The following is an 18,568-nucleotide window of genomic DNA, read 5'->3' as shown; positions in this document are numbered from 1 at the left end:
AGGACTACTTGAATGTGTGCCATAGATACCCTTGTGAATCTCATGTAAAGAAGAGTCAGATTCATTACAATCAAGGCAATGAAGAAGAGTACCATCTAGACCTCGACGGTAAAGTGTGTCAGTGGTTAAGGTATAATGGGTGGCTTACCGGATAAAGTTGCATTTTTAATTTCGAGATAGGTCAATGGGTAGGGTATTGGTTTTAAGATATTCATAGATTGTCCTATATAGAGGAGAGTCTAAACCAGTTAAGGCATAGATGACGTGGGAAGCAAAATTGTCATAGGCCGGGGAAAATAGTTGCTCTACCAGGAACTCATAACGACTCTGTTGCTCTAGAATTTGTAGCAGTGAAGCGATAGTGGCCATTGCATTGGCCTCTGTGTTGTCCAACCTTGGTATTTTCTCAAAGGTGATGTGTACAAAATAATGTTTGAAGTCATCTACCATTCTTTTGTATGGTAGCAACTTGTCATCCTTTGTCTAATATTCATTGTTGATCTAATTTATAACCAATTAGGAATCTCCATAGACTTTTAGTTCCATGATTCTCCATTCTACAACCATTTTGATTCCTGTGACCAAGGATTCATACTCAGTGATTTTATTGGTGCATGGAAACATGAGTCTATACAATCTTGGAATGGTGTGTCCTTCAGGAGTGACAAACAAGATGCCAACACCTGAGCCATGTTGAGTGTAGGAACCATCAAAGTACAAGGTCCATTGCTTGAGTGTAACAGTAAGGAAATCCATGTTTGGAAATTCTACCTTCATTTGTTTCTTATCTGGTAGTGGTGCTTCAGCTAATTGATCTGCAATTACTTGTCCCTTGATAGACCGATGCTTTGTGTATTGGATATCAAACTCACTGAGAATCATGACCCATTTAGCCAGTCGGCTTGTAAGAGTTGTTTTACTAAGTAAATACTTGAGAGGATCAATTTTTGCTTCTAGCTTGATTGTGTGAGCTATCATGTAGTGACAAAACTTTTGAGAAGGGAATACCACAGCTAAACAAGACTTCTCAATGAATGTGTAATTGAGCTCATATCCGTTTACTGTCTGACTGATGTAATATATGGCTCGTTCATTGCCTTCTTGATCTTCTTGTGCTAATAGTGCTCCCAATAATATGTTCATTGTTGGTATGTAGAGAATGAGCAACTTTCATGCTATTGGTGGTACCAAAACTGGTGGATTCATTAGATATTGCTTGATTAGATAGAATGATTCCGCACATTTGGCTTCCCATCTGAATGGTATGTTCTTATGTAGCAGATGATTGAATGGTAGACTTTTATCTACTGGTTGGGCTATGAATCACTTGATCGACTACAGTCATCCTTGTAGAGATCTGAGTTGACTAATGTTCCTGGGAGGTGGCATCTCCATGATGGCCTATACCTTCACTGGATCTACTTCAATGCCCTTGGCTGACACAATGTAGCCTAATAATTTTCTTGATATCACCCTAAAGACACACTTCTTAGGGTTTATTCTGACTTGGAGTTTCTCCAATCTTTGAAATATTTTATCTAATATGCCTAGATATTTTGCCTAGGTGAATGACTTAGCTAGTAAATCATCCACATAGTCCTCCATGAAGGTGTGCATCATATCATGAAAGATTGTTGCCATCGCTCTTTGATAAGTTGCCCCAGCATTCTTCAAGCCAAAAGGCATGACATTCCAACAATACGTTCCCCAAGGACATGTGAACGTTGTTTTATCTTGATCCTCTAGGGCTATCTTGATTTGATTATAGCCAGAGAAACCATCCATTAATGAGAGCATTGCATGGCCTATTGTGAGGTACACAATTATGTCGATGCTGGGCAAAGGAAATTCATCCTTTGGACAGGCTTTATTGACATCTCTAAAATATGTGCATATTCTAATGCTTCCATCTGGTTTTGAAACTGGTACAATGTTTGAAATCCATTTAGCATAGTCTATAGGTCGAATGAATCTGACATCTAATAATTTCTTTAGTTTAGCTTTGACCATTAATGCTACATGCGGATGCATCTTTCTTAACTTTTATTTGACTAGCTTGGCTCGTGGAGCAATAGATAAATGATGCATGATTAAGTTTGGATCAATTTTGGGCATATCAGCATAGGACCAAGAAAAATCGATTTACTTTTCTGTGAAGAATATGATAAACTCTGGTTTTTCCTCTTCTGTCAGTGATTCTGCTAGGTGTATGTTTTTAGTTGTTGCTTCTGTACCAATGTTGATTGATTGATTGGGCTCAATCAATATGGGTGATCGCTCCTAATAGTGTTCAGGAAGAGTGTCAAGTCTCCCATCCTTAGGTGTCTTAAAAAGGTTTTCACCCTTAGATGCGTCGTTTATTTTGACTTTTTCATGATCTAGTGTTGTCATTGACTGGTTTTCAGCATTAGATCCTTTGTTTCTTTCATTTTTGATAACTCAATGATGAACAATAAGTACCAAACCAGTACTGAGAAGGGGGGGCGAATCAGTATAGGCACAAAAAAATTTCCCAAACCGATTTGACTGCAAACACTGCAAATGTCTAACAGAGAGTAACACCAGTCTAAAACAGAGTGCAACCGGTAAAGCTAAGAATAAATATGACAAGCATTAACCAGTTAATCACTTAGATTTCTACTCAACTAAATACTACACTTCCATTCCACCCTTATGCATGAATAGGTAATCTATCATCAGAAATATAATAACAGCTAGCTCAGCATGATTTACCTTTAGACACAAATCACTTAAATCATCACATGAAAAATACTACACATGACACACAGATTTTTCACATGGAAACCCAACTAGGAAAAACCACGGTGGGGACGAATACCCACAAGCTGCTTTTGAACTCTTTAGAAGTTCTCTCTATTAGGAGCCTAGTCCGATTAGAGACTGTTGCAACAGGTTCTCCTAGGAACCGATCCTGTTAGAGATCACCCAGTTAAGGGATGGCTAAATACCCGGTTAAGGGTTAAACCCTGTTAGAGGTTACCTTGTTAGAGGATTTCAAGAACTCAATGAGTTTGAGTCACCCTGTTAAAGGATTTACAGCAAGCTGGTTAAGGCTACCTAGTTAAGGGATTTTCCAACTGTTGAAGTGGTTAAAGATCAACAGGTATTACAATGATGTGATAATAGCACTCAATGCCTAATGCAAATCCGCTTAAGTTCCTTCCTTCTACACACACATTATGCAGGAATCAACCCTCTTATCTCATCTGGTCTGGCAAGAATCACGTATCTCTGCACTTAGATACACACACACCATTTTCCAATAGCCTAAACATGAATAACAACATTGACCTTATATAAAAAAAATAGGTCGGTAGCATAAACCCTAAACCCTAAATATTTAGGTTTACCAATACAGTCAGTTCAGTCCTGACCGTTAATCACATTTCATTGAATACAATGGTCTTGAACAGAACTCAAGACATTCTCCATCATTCGTTCTTCACCACTTCATGAATGCGATAACCATCATGCATTCTCCACTGTTTACAGAGACTTTGCACATTCTCGAGGTAGATAGGATCGATCTCCTTCATGCAAGATCCTTCATGCACTCAAGATGATGTGGCAACACGATCTGATCTTCATTACAATGCTAACTCATCACATAAGCTTGGAACACTTCAACCAGAAACCCTGAAGTTGAGACTACCAACCGGTAGTCATGCAAAACCTTCATATACTGGTTCTCATACCAACATACTAGTTTACCTCAAACGATAATACCGCTTCACCTTTTCACATATACCAGTTCATAATGTTATACCGGTTCTCTTTGCCTATTGAAAACTTCAATATATCGGTTCACTCTTTTCAATATACCGGTTCACTCTTCAGCATATTGTCATCAATGACAACATACAATATCATTATGTCAACATATTCTGCACAAATGCTAACAATTTTTGCGACTCGGAGACTTGGCACGCTCTCGATTGCAGATATCGTTATTTTGTTCGCTGGTAGAGCCTGTTTCTAGGTTGACTGTACATAGGTAATGGACAATAGATTCATATTATGGGAAAATAGGTATATCATGGTGTTCAAGTTCGTCCCAGTCTATCAAATCAGGAAATATGAGCGGTAGAGAGTCATTTGGTGGGTCGAGGTTGGCTACGGTAAGTGTCATCATAGAAGTATCGTTAAGGTTGTCTGGGATGTTGGTTAGGTTAATGATATTGTCAAGGTCTTCGATGGTATCATCTTCCATGTAGAATTGTTCATAGTGTCGCTGCTCGTTCTCCTTAGCTTCGTAGATATGTTGTGGGCTGAATTCAAGTAATCAAGACTCTGTGATTTGTCCCTCCTGAGAAAGGGGTGTGTGTGAATGTATAGCACCTTCCAAGACATCCTCAGTAATATTTGAACAACTACCCGATTCATAGTCATTAGAATTATTTTCAGAAGTACTATCCCAAAGCCTTTCAGTGCTGCTGACAGGTATGTTGTAGGGTGAGAAGAGATCTCTGATAATTGATACTAGTCTTGTAGTTTTCTCTAATTCTAAATCAGAGACTTCTTGTACTTTTTGCATTTGTTCATACATTGTTTCTCCTTGGGAAGTAGTGATTTCTTTAGGAGGTGACACTATCTTGTTTTGAATAGGTTCCTGAACATGGTGCACTTTCTCATAAGATGCTTCTTCCCTTTGAATGGTTAGTTCCTCTTGTCATTTCTCTTTTTTCTGGTGTTCTCTCTCTTTCCTTATTATTTCTATTGCTTGGTGTAGTGCCTCTTTCCATGAGTCGTTGTTGTATTTCTTCTTTGCTTTCCACTGAGGTTTTTGATATTTCTTTTTCTTTTGCCTTGGGGGTATGCTGTATCCATATCCCAGTCCTGTTTTGTCTCGAGAAAATTGTGAAGGAGGGTCTAGGGGCTTTGTAATGCCTTCTTGACACTTCCCTATAGGACCTTTGTCATTGTATCCCATCCGTTGCATGATCAAGAATCCTTTTCCATACTGTTGTGTTGGTATGGCTACCTCCAGAGTAGCAGCTCTGACTTCTCCCTCATCCTTGTATAGCCAACTAAGGATGTCTTTCTCTTCTGATTCATGTGCTAGTGTGCCCAGTTGGATAAATTTTCCATCAAACTTGGTGATGGGCTATGTTGCTTGATGTGTCAATGCAGAAGGTTGCCCATGAGATTTTGGTGAGTTTGGTAATTTGGATAGACACATGGGTTCAAAAGAGTATTCTCTCGTGCCTTGCTCTTTGATTTTCATCTTTTGTTTGAAATCCATGGATAAAGATTTGAGCTTTTCCTGATGATGATCTAATGTTGAGGAAGATGGAGTTTCCCTGTTGTGTGGAACCAGGTTGTCTTGAGTTGCCCCCATAGCATTGCAATGTTGAAAGGGATTATTGTCAAGTGATATAGAAATCTCATGTCCATTATATGGGAATTTGACACACTAATGGTAAGTCGATGGTACTGCTTGCATTTCATGTATCCAAGGATGACCCAATAGAATATTATATGTTAAGTCTATGTCCAAGACTTGGCACATAGTGTCTCTTTTTATCGGTCCTACCTGAATAGGTAATATCACGGTTCTTTTGGATGATCTTTCTTCATCATCATATGCCTTGATGGTTATCTTTTTGTATTGATCAATAGACTGTTCAGAGAAGCCCAATGCACAGATAAGTTTTAAGGTACAGATATTGAGACCAGCTCCCCCATCTATTAATACTCTTTTAACTTGATGTTTGTAGACAAATACTTCAATATGAAGGGGAGTGTTATATGGATGAATCAAAGAGATATTATCATGTTTGGAAAATGTGAGATTATGAGGCCCTATCATATGAGCTACCATGGCTTGAAATTTGTCAATGTCCAACTCTTGAGGCACATTTGTTTCAATGAGTGCTTGTTCTAAGACGTGCTTATGTTTTGGTGAGAGTTTGAGAAACTTGAGTATGGATATCTGAGTAGGAGATCTCCGCAGTTGATTTACCAAATCATATTTAGTCTTGGGGATAGTGGTCGATGTTGATGTATGCCCTTCCGAGACATATTTTTGAGCGCTGGTTGTCACATTGATTGATGTATGGTCTTGTTTGTCTTTGATCTTTATGACATTTATTTGGTTGTCATCTGTTGATATGTGATTGATAGTGTTGTTGTACAGATGATTTATGTGAGCTCCCCGTGTATCGTTTGATGATGAAGCTCCTTCCTTGTTGTAATTTGGAAGAAGATTTTTAAAGGCATTGTGATCACCATTTGTTTTGAGACCATCAACCATTAAATCACCTCTATCGATCATATCTTGAACAATATTCTTAAGCCTTATGCAATAATTTGTGTGATGTCCTTTGTTTCGATGAAAATCATAGAAATGCGAGTTATTCCACCAAGGTGGTTTGATCTAGGGTTCAAAGTTGTTTATGGCTGGCAATGTGATAATCTTGTTTTCCAAGAGCTCACAAAATGTTGATTCTAAGGATTGCCCAAAAGGTGTGTAGATGCATCTATTTAGGAAAGTGTTGGTGTTACCCCTTTGATTTGTATTAGTCCCTCGATTAGTGTTGTTGCCTTGGGTATTGTTGTTGGTTTGGGTATTGTTGTTGGTGTTTGAATTTGAAGGTCCTCGATTGGTATTTTGTGGGTAAGTGTTAGTTCCTTGTTTAACACTTTTTTAATTCTTCTTAGCTTGTTGATTACCTGATAAAGCCAATACTAGTTGTTTGGACTTCATATCATTAGCATCAGTTCCTCCCTCATTAGCAATGTTTTTGTTTCTAGTCTAGAATCTGGATTTGTCTAAAGTGTTGTTGTTGTTTTGGTTGTTAAAGTGACTGTTGGATGAATTATTTCCTTCTTTAAAGAACTTCAATGTTCCTTTCTTGATGCATGCTTCCTCTACTTGGATTTTGTTTTCGATCAACTTGGCAAAAGATGGTATGCACCGGAGTTTGAGTTGATAACTCATCTCGCTATTCAGATTGTCGATGAAGATCTCCATCTTTTCCTTTTCAGGAACATCTCAAGGATATCTCGAAACCATATGTCTCCAACACTAAAGAAATACCATGAATGTTTCATTATTTTTCTATTTGGTATTACATACATCCAACATGGTGATCACGTGTTGAATATTATAGGAGTATTGTGTTATAAATTTGTTTACCAACTCATCAAAGGATCTAATGAGAGGTGTAAGTCTAGACAACCACTCGATTGTTTTCCCTCCCAAACTTCTTGGTAATAGCCTCATTATGTATGTATCATCATGAGAAAATTCAAGGCTTATGGTACCAAATTCCCAAACATGATCGCGGGGATCACTTTTACCATCGTATTTGTCATATTTTGGTATATCTGAATACGAGGGAAAAGGTATCATGTTTAATCTCCTGTCAAAGGGGTAAGGACCAATTTCCTCCAAGGAGTATCGTATTGTGGTCCCCTATTGCATGTCCTACAAATGTCTTTGCAACATTTGAAACTCTTGTGTAAGAGCGACCATGGGTGCATTTGTTCATCGAGGGAAAGCTTCTTCCCTTTCATTATCCCTAGTTCAAGCATGGTTGTATTTAGGTATGTTATGTTGTTTAGGTATGATTTTAGGGTCATCCATTTCTTCTTTTCTCTGTTGTTCTTGATAGGCATAACTTTGAGTCCTTGTCCTAAATATTTGTTCATCGACCTTCCTTAAGTTTTTAGTATCGAAGTCTTCCGGAAGTCTAACTCCTTTGCTAGTTAGCATGAGCATATGTTTTAATTTGTGAGCTTCAATGAGTCTTTCCATGAGCTTTTGGAATGAGGGGTTTTCTTGATATTCTTGGAGAAGTTCCTCAGTGATCTCTGTATCTACCAGATCAGTATAATCGAAAGGGTTTGATAATCTACGACCCATACTTGACTCTGGTTGTGGTTCACTTTGCTTGTTTCTTTAAGAGTGAGTGACAATAGGCATCTAGTAGAATCTTTCTATGACAAAGGGGATAAAATTTTCTTCTTCTCATTCTGGGGTTGGTGGTTCAGGTCGAGCTTTGTTATAAGTGATGCAGAATCGTGGGAATAAAGCAGGATTAGTCTTTCCTCCACGATTTAAGAATTGGTTGAATGTCGCTTTCTGAATGTAAGCTCTGCTTCTTAAGGGTTCTTTGTCAAATTCATTTGATTTTCCTTGAAGATATAATTGCAAATGACACAAGAATGCACGATGTGATTTAAAAAGTTAGCGATTAATATAGAGAAACTTATTTTGTTTGGAAACTTTTTTAGAACTAGGTTATCTCTTCTTCAACTCATTTTTGTGATGAAGACTTATTCTTCTCAAAATATGAGTGGTCATACATGAATGATCAATGGTTTCCTTCGATGTTTGGATTGAGATACTTTGTTTGAAAAACTAAAGCTTACTTTATCAAGCAGAGTTTTAGATTCTCCCCAATGACAAAATCTGACAAATGATATGGATAAGAGTCTCCCGATATGGAAACTTGATTTGACAACTTAAGATTTAAACTCGATATGTTATTTATTTGATAGAATCCATTTAGATGGTGGACCTTTTGATCAATGTGATGGTACTACCTGATTTTGGGTGGATGAAGTCTTACCTCTAGCTAGTTTTAGATTCAACAAATTTGTTTTAAGGATGCTTGCTTGATTTTGGAAATGTTTTCTCTAATGATTTGGTTTGGATTTTTAATGGTAAGTTTGATAAAAGGCCCAAAAGGGTGTTTAGGACTGATGATAAAATTTTCCAAAACTTCTTGGTTCACTCTTTGTTTTTCTGTGTTTTGACCGTGTGCTAAAACTGAGACTAGATGTGCTATATGATGATCTAGATGCGCTACAACAAATTCCCTATGCGCTACCTGCGCTAACTCGGAGTTTGAAAATTGTTTCTGATTGGGAAGATTATGCACTAATATGTCTTGACTAAGGGTTGTTGTTTAGACTCAAAGCGCTAAGTTAAGCCTCCTATGCGCTATGTTGATGCTCAAAAGCGCTAATATGGTTACACAGAGCGCTACTGGAATGTTTACCAGTATGATACTGATTATGCGTTATTTTGACTGATGAAAGTGCTAAGTTCTGGTTTGCATGTGCTATAATATGGTTGAGACTCTCTAGGATGTTGCTCTTATGCGCTAAACTACCCTGGTTGCTTTTTGTTATTGATTGTTTTCTAGAAATCTTCAACACTTGTTTGTTTTAATGGATAATTTTTTGAAAGTAACTTAAAAACACAGCATAAAAGAAGTAACCAATTTTGCCTATGCTAAAAAAATAGTGTATGTTTTGCGAGGATGTGTTGAAATCCCCAATGTTTTCACAGGTTTGGATACAAGTAAGACAAAATCAGATAGACTCTTTATTCAAGAGTCATCAATAATACCATAACCCACTAGCCTCGATACTCCGTTAGCTCAAACAGTCATGTCACGCCCTAGGGGAGGCCCATTTTTTTGTCTTTTGCTAGAAATTAACTTAAAATGAATTGCTTCATAATTGAGTAGTTATCTTGGGAGATATATGGTGAGTAATCTTAGGGGCGGATTCTTCCCCACCGTTGCACTATGATATTGAAGATGTTTGGATACTAACTTGGCTCAAAGTTTCTATTTCTAAAGTTTTTAGTCACGCTTCTTATTCGGTCTTCAATGATAAACTCCCTCGAGAGGCTTCCCAACCTTTAGAACAAAGGCTTTACGTATCATAAAGATACTGGGGAAGGCTAATCGCTGAGCAAAACCGTTGAAGGGAGTTTCATCAACCTCCATTTTTATAGTGGGTTGGAACACTTGGCGGTAAAGTCGTTTCCCACTTAGGTTGTTCCCCTCTCACCGACCATTTAAATGGCACTCTAAGAGCAACTCGGGAGGGTAGGCTTGCTAAAGGATGTAAATTCTTGAAATGAATAAAGCATAAGAGTGGTTTGGCTTTTTGATCACCCAATTAAGGGGAGAGCATATACCTTCCACTTTCAAGACAAAGCAAAAAATGGTTCTTTTTAACCTTCAAGACAATGTTTTTCTAACCTCTAGTCGGAGATTTTGCTCCAAAAAATCATGGTGTTCTTTATAACTTTTCATAGCAAAGTGTGTATTTTCAAAAACCTTTGAATAAACCGGGTCAACAAAGTAAATTGTGATTTGGTCAACAAAATTAAAAGTCGATAGGAGAAACCTTTCCCTCTTTGCTTTGTATAAAATGAAGAGGAGGTTCTTTTACCTTTGCAAAAATAAAATTGATCCTTTTAGGCACCAAAGGAAGGTGAAGTTTGTTTTACCCTCGCTAAAAATAAATTTGTTTTGTTCTTTTTAGAGGCCCAAAGTGAAGTGTGTTTCCTTTTCTAACTTGGAGGAAAGCAAAAGTGAATTTTGTTGTTCGTTTTATCTTGCAATAAAGGAAGATGAATTTTTGTTTTAAACACCAAAAAGAGGTCCGAGGTTCATTTTAAGCATCCCAAAATGAAAACATGAGGTTTATTTTAACTTGTACAAAAAGGAGAGTGAATTATTTTTAACTAACTTCTTTTGAAAGAAAGTAAAAAAAGGATAACTTCTAAACTAACTCCTTCCCCTACACAAAAAGATTAGAACCTGCATGAAATCTATCAGCAATCAAATGTTAGTGTGGGCTTACACAAGCCTAAAATGATTTTCCTTGGTTACAAATTTTTCTTCTCTGCTAACTCTATGTGCTACACTATTACACCAATGCACTACAGAAATGCATAGAGACGCTACAGAATATACACTATGCGCTAATATGATCACTGGATGCGCTAGAATAGTTTATGAATGCGCTGTGATTTTACAGTTGTTAGTCAAAAGTGTTATGCGCTAACTTAAGTTCTCAAAGCGCTAATGTTAGGGTCTAATGCGCTAAACAGTGAGCAAGATGCACTAGCAAACGGTTTCTAAGCACTAACAGAAGGTTCCAATGCGCTAACAGGGCTTTTTCACGTACTTGCAATATCACTCCTGCATCAAAAATGATATGTTTTATGGGGTTGAGCCCCACGGTGGGTGCCAGAGATGTGTGTGGGAAAAATGTTGCTAAGAAACAGAAATTTTGGTTTCAAAAAGGGTCTACACACCAATGGGACTCTTGGTGCAAGTTATGGAGCTATATTGAATAGCTCAACTCCCCAAGGAACGTTCCATTGTTCTCTATCTCATAGGATTCCTCAAGTCAATGCCTTTGCTCTCTAATCTCTGAGCAAAGTGACTTCAAGACTAACAACTCCAAGAATGAGGGATGCTTGATCAACTTAATATGAATGCATTCCTAGTTATGCATGATATTATGTCTAATATGATTTAAACTAGCATGGATATGATGATAAGATAAAACATTAGTAAAACCTATCCTATCATGATATACTAGTCTAATATGAGAGTGCTATGATAATAGAAATGCTTATTAATATGATTTCTATTCAAAAAGAGGCTAAATGCTTGATTTAAAAATGATTATGCATGAAAATTAGATACTTAGCAAAATGTCTATAAGTTTGATACTAAAGACTTGGATATGAAAATGAAGAATGAGAGCTCTATTTATAGGAAAAATAGGGCAATGGATGGTCAAGATTGGATAATCTTAACAAGGGCCAGGATTGAAAGTTATCAATCCATGTTCACAATTGCCACCAATGAAATGGTGACAATTGTCAACAAAATACTACTTAAGAGGAGATATAAGAAGCATTAAATGCTTGATAACACATGATGGTTACCTTAGGAGGTAAGGGTTAAGGTTAGGTTAAGGTTATCCATTGGATAAAGCTTTTACCCAAAGGATAAACTCTCGTGCAAGGGTTAAAGGAATAACCATAGTCAAAGCAATGAATGCTTGATGAGACCCTTGAGTTAGATGAAGGTTGAGTTAGAGATAAAGTCTCTAATCATGCAAGAAGGTTTAGTTAACCATTAATGGTTAAGAAGACTTTAAAGGTTAACTTATTGAAGACATAAAGCCTTTAATGGTTTTCAAATATTTTGAGGGTTTGAGAAGTGACTTCCCTTTGCTTAGGGATGTAACAATATTTAGGAGATGGATTAGGCTAATTTAGAATTCATTAGAAGAATATATATGGGGGTTTAGAGAGGCAAGTGGGAGATGTAGGAAAATGCAAGTGGATGGAGGGGAATATTGATTAAAATAAATTACTTTATTTCAACAAAAATATATGCAACTTACATAAATACAAGTGGGGGATTTAAAATAAATAAATTAGATTTATTTATTTGCAATGATCAATTTAATTAAATGTAAATTTAATTAAAAAAGGAGAAAGGGGAATTAATTAAATAAAGTGATTTATTTAATTAAAGGCTATGAAAGGCTTAGGTGATCTTAATTAAATAAATTGAGTAATTCATTTAATTAAATAGATGAATGTGAATAACCAGATTTAATTAAATAGAGGAATGAGGTTAAAATGAATATTAAATATTCACTTAGGAAAGTGGTCATTTTATACGTCTACATTTTGCCCCTCTTTGAAGTGACGTGTGTGCACATGTTGATTCAAGGAAAATTTTGTTGGATATGATGTCGTGTGTTGAAATGTTGATATGATGCCCCAGATTTGATGAATGATATTGATGATGCCCCCTCGGGAAATGAATCAAGGATTTTGAAAAATTTGTTGATTTCAGAATCGTTTTTTGAATTAATTACATTTTGAAATTTTGACTTTGTTCAATGTAGTGTAATTGATTCATCTCCCGAAATGATGTTTGATAAGGATTAAAAGTGAGAAAATAAGAAAAATACATGCCCCACCTACTAACCCTTTTTTACTTTTACCCTATAAATAGGTAAAAAGTGATTCTATTCTTGTCATTACCACATTTGTCTCCTTGTGATTGTGATACCTTAGCTCTGATGAAAATGTCGGTTCCTTATGCTTCTCACCGATTCGAGTGCGTTCATTGATATCAGAGGCCTGACGCGTATGGTCCACCTATAAGTCAACTAAATTTTGCCACGTTTTTTATTTATTTTGTCGATTTTGGTCACGTTTTTCAGTTTTTGCTTTCAATTTCATCGTTTTAGCGCATAGGAGGTCTGGGGTAGCACATACGATAAGCATCATAGCGCGTAGGGTAACCTAGTTAGGTCAGCATCTTAGGTATATTTTGCAGTGCGTTGCAGGTGTTAGATAGCACGTTTAGGCTTTTAGCACACCGAGTTGATAGGCTAGCACGAAGAAGGTGTAGGATAGTGCATAGGGTGAACTAGCGCATAGGGTAAGCAGGTTAGTGCTATGGTGACCCCAGTTAGCGCATAGGTTAGTTTAGCATGTGGAAGAAAGATTATAGCACGTAGGTGCAAAAAGATAGTGAATAGTTAGTAGCTTAGTACATGGAAGGGATGTTGTGGCATGTGGGTAAGAAAAATGGGTAGAAAAGACTTGGAAGAATGCGTAGCAGGAGGAATAGATGAGGTAGATGACTTAGGAGTGGATAGGTGTCTACTAGGTGTTTTGGGATGGGTTTTGAGCTAATGTTTTGCCTGTTGTGATGATGTCCGAGTCTTGATATGATGATTGAGAGTCTACTAAAATTGGTTTTGTTATGAAGTGCCAAGTTGATTGAGTGTTTGAATGAGGATCGTGATTTTTTGTTGATGTGGATCTTTGATTTTTTTCCTTGCAATTGAATTTGATGTCCGATATGAGTTACAATTCTTGATTTCGGATATGATTCCCGATATGATGCTTGTGATATGGATTTTGAGTTGCTTGCATTATGGGTCTTTGATATGATTTATCGCTTTGGTGCTTGCGTTATGGGTCTTTGATTTTCAATATGGGTCTTTGATTTTCGACATGGGTCTTGATATTAGATATGGTGCTTTGAGTTTCGATATGGTGCTTGATTTGATGCTACAACCCAAAGGAGCTACAACCCCTGCACTAAGCTACAACTCATTGTTCATAAAGATAACTTCAAATACAAAATTAGTACTGATGCTCTGCAAAATGGGGAAAGGCTATACTAAAACTTGTGGTCGTATAACACACAAAACAAAGAAACAAAGGCAATCGTTAGTGTTAATCAACCAAAAACTAGTCTAAGCAGGCATACCAAAAGAGACACTAAAAACAAAGTAAAGCATTTAACTATGAATATAAATGCAAGAGGACATCTCCAAATGCCTTCTACCATGCTCTTAGCTCCTTCTCCCTTGTTCCTCTCCTCTCCAAGTTCCAAATTAGTGTAGCTCTCAGCAACTTTTTGCACTATGGATGCTTATGGAGGTTCAAAATTGTAGATGATTATAAAAAGTATGCAAATGCATGCTTAATAACCAAATTAGGATGAGTTATCTAAATGTTATTTGTCAATTTTAACCAAAAGAGTGAATATGAGTAAGATATTGTAAATGCTCTCTAAAATTCTCGATAACTTAGATGCATACAAGTTTTCAGGATCTGGATTATGAAGAAATGAGCTCTATTTGTAGGAAAAATGGAGCAATGGATGGTTGAGATTGAGTAATCTCAACAAGGGTCGGGATTGAATGATATTCAATCCATGTGATGGCTTTCAACCCAATCTCAAGATGACAAGTGTCAATATGAGATAGGTTGAGAGGAGAGGGAATAAACATTAAATGCTTGATATGACCTGAAGGTTAACTTGGGAGTTAAGGTCAAGGTTGGGTTGAGTGAATAAATTCTTTATTCAAAGAATAAAGCTTTTATCCAATGGATAAACTCTTGTGCAAAGGTAAAAGGGATAACCATGGTCAAAGCAATAAATGCTTGAGGAGACACATGAGTCATATGAGGGTTGAGTTAGGGGTTAACCATAAATGGTTATGTAAGAGCCATAAGTGGTCTAGAAGACTTTTAGAGGTTAAATTGTTGAACACACAAAGCATTAAATGTTTTTCAAAGACTTTGAAGTCTTTGAGAAGTGACTCCAAGTTGCTTAGGAATGTGACAATAATTAGGGGATGGATTAGGCTAATTGATTAGGATTAAATAGGTTCTAGAAGAATTTAGGAAGGGGATTTAGGAGGCAAGTGGGAGATGTAGGAAAATGCAAGTGGGGGGGTTTATGATTTAAATAAATGTTTTATTTAATTTATTTAAAAGAGGAAGGAGGATTAAATTGACTAAATAGAATTTATTCATTTAATTGATTGTGAATTTGGTTTAATGAATTAATTAAAATAAATTGAATAATTTATTTAATTAATAGGAGAATGTTTGAAGATGAATTAATTAAATATTAATTTAATTAACTAATGGCTAGTGGATTTTTAATCAAATAAATAGTAAATATTCATTTAATTAAAATGGACAGATTTATGTGACTACATTTGCCCCTCTTTGAGATGGTACGGTTTATCGCGTCATTTCAAAGAAAGAAAAATAGGTGTGAAGAAATGCCCCATAAAATATTAATTTAATGGGTGGTATGTCCCCTCAAGAGGGGCCGAAAAATTTCAAAAAAAATGGGCGATCTCTCAAAAAATAATGAAAATTTGCAGGGTAGTAGAAGAGAAGATTTTAGCAACGCTGGTGAAAAATAGAAGAAATAGGAGATAAAACGAAGAAATGGGAGGCTCGGGAAGTTCATGGGGACCACAGCGGTTAGCGGGGGAAAATTAGGGTTAAAACAAAGGGTATATATGGGGGTGAAAACGAGCTCATTTGCATTCGTGTCCATAGTGAAATTGTAGCTTTGATAGTGACCATTTGGAAGAGCAAGCAGCAATCAAGATGTCGGTTCCCATAGCAGAGCATCGATTAGAGAGAGTCCGACAATTCCAGCAGCTAGACAACTACGGACCAACAGTATGTGAATTTGAATTTTTTATTTTTATGCATTTTTTTATATGTTTTTGCTTAGTCCAAGTTGAGTCAACACAATAGCGCTAAAACTGTGTTTTGGCTCTGTTGTCAACTTAATTAGCATTATTGTGCCGCTATAGTGCTATTGCAGAGTAGTTTTAGCGTTGTCGTCCAAAGTTGCGCTATTGTATAGCTGATTTAGTGTTGTTGTCTTTGTAGCGCTATTGAGTAGTTGATTAAGCGCTATGGTATAGTCAAAGTAGCGCTATTGTTAATTTAATGCTATTGCCTAGTTGATTGAGTGTTTTTGTAAGCATATTAGCGTTGTTGTACTCAAAATAGCGTTGATGTGTAGGAAGATAGATGCCCCAGTGTGTTTGAACAAAAATCTCCCGATGCCAATGATGGATGGATGGAGAGATGAGGTGAGAGTTGTTTTGAACCAAAGCAACCCTGATGAGACTTAGGTCATTAAGATAAATGCCTGTTGAAGTCTAGGTGTGCCATGATTTCTTACCTATTGAGACCCGAAGATACTTGATCAAAATATCTGTTGATAGTCTAGGTTTAAACTTAAGAAAGTTTGAAACAAAACAACTGATGATGATGGTTGATGCACTTGTGTAGGCGGATCTTTGCATCTTACAGTTGCGTGAGAGGCATCCCGCCACACAGGTGTTGCACGATCGATTGACAGAGGCTAAGGTGGATTGCATTGTAGGGACATGCCTGTATGATATGATGTATATGCTCGTGATTCAAATGAATCACGGTTTGATTACAACATTGGCAGAGCGGTGGCATAGTGAGACATGTACATTTTACTTAGTGCAGGGGGAGATGATAGTTACACTGGAGGATGTATGGCGCATCCTGCACATTCCCATTCGAGGAGAGCTAGTGACATATGACTGATCTTAGGGGATAGCAGCTATACAACAGTTTGTTGAGGCAGATGTGTATATTGATGATGGGTCGATAGCCTGGCAGGACATAGTAGCCTTGTATGAGCCATTACCAGTAGTCTTATCAGAAATTGTTGGGGGACTGTTGTGTCCAAATAGACGATCGCATGGACTTGCCATTGGTTGGGGTCACGTGATCGAGTACATGATTATAGAGGGGACTTAGGTTGCATGGGGACCGTGCCTGCTATTGCACTTATATCAAGATCTTCATGATGTAGCATACCAAGGGAGGGGCTCATTGGGAGTGGGGATCGCCCTACTAAATATTTGGGCATGGGAGCACTTACCAGTTACCTGACTAGTCAGTCTGAGATTCTGAGCAGTGGATCAGCCATATATATGTGTGTGTGTGTGTGTGTGTGATGAGTCAACTCCACCTGGGGAAGTTAGAGGGGTGGCGGCGGGCACTGGATGACTTGGATTAATTGATCTCGAGGCCGTATATTGAGTGTGAGTTGTGAGAGGATGATGCGGAAGAATTGCCATATGTGTTCATGACACGGTACCTCATTGGCAGGACAACCTACAATGTGGAGAGACAGTTGTCGGGCAGGGTGTTGAGATAGTTTGGGCAGAGGTAGGGATTGCCTAGTGGTTCAGGAGAGTATGCACAGGTAGTACGATAGAGGTACTTATGAAGGCTAGTGCTACCCTATGATCAGGCATTGGCAAAATTCTGCACCTTAAAGGTGAGACCATGGCAGATGAGGTCAGGGGTAGTAGATGGTGGGGTATCGGAGGAGTACACGCAGTATATTGTGGCACATTCAATTCTGTGGATATCAGATCTGGTAGAGCCGATTCTAGATTTTGAGGAGGAGAGGGGACAGAGACAGAGGAGGAGACGAGGTCCTAGAGTAGTAGGTGGATGGGGGAGAGGGGATGGTGGTGGTGGGGATGGAGGAGGTGGTGATGGAGGAGGAGGAGGAGGGGGTGATGGGTTTGGAGGAGGTGGAGGTGGGGGTGTTGGATGATTACAGCGGAGAGGGAGAGGTGGGCAGCCATTGTAGCTATCTCAGGGACCTTTGATGTAGGGAGGAATGAGATTAGCTGGCAAGGATGCAAGTGAGGGACAAGCACCTATGGATATAGGGGAGGGAGGGACTAGAGAGGGAGCCACTAGAGAGGCACCTATGGATATGGGGGAGGGAGCTATGAGTGGAGATCTGTGGGATCATATGATAGGATATTTGCAAACTCCCATAGAGGATTTGGAGGCAGAGGTAGCAGCTAGAGATGTGCAGTTGTTTGTACAAGAGTCAGAGCTGACTGTAGTGCTGCGGGAGAGAGATCAGACCATGGACATGGTGATGTAGTTGCAGGAGAGAGTGAGGGTTTTGGAGGGAGTACATGGATAGGGGCCATCTATGGAGGCATTGGCTAGGGAGGTACGGAGAGGAGGTGGAGAGGTTGATTACTAGCGGGGCTTATATGAGCACGAGGTGCCATCTAGTGGACGAGCACTGAGTTATTCACAGATGTGTCGGGAGATATCAGAGCAGTCTCACAGGATGCAGAGTAGTGGTGGTGTGATGGGTCCTCCCCAGAGAGATAGATCAGGTGGTGCAGGGGCTAATGGGGGAGCAGGTGGAGATGGTGATGTAGCATTTGGTTAGAGTGGCATCTGAGAGAGCATTTTGTATGCATTTATTTTATCATTTGGACTATACCTTGGATGGCTCTTAATAGCCAATTTTTTTGGACCTCATTGTACTCTGATACATGTATATTTGTCGCGATATGATATGATATATGAGGAGATCCCATATTTTGTGTTGATATGCATGTTGAT

Source organism: Cryptomeria japonica, chromosome 10 (genome assembly GCF_030272615.1).
Source record: "Cryptomeria japonica chromosome 10, Sugi_1.0, whole genome shotgun sequence".
Lineage (NCBI taxonomy): Eukaryota > Viridiplantae > Streptophyta > Pinopsida > Cupressales > Cupressaceae > Cryptomeria > Cryptomeria japonica.
Note: the sequence above shows the minus strand (reverse complement) of the source record.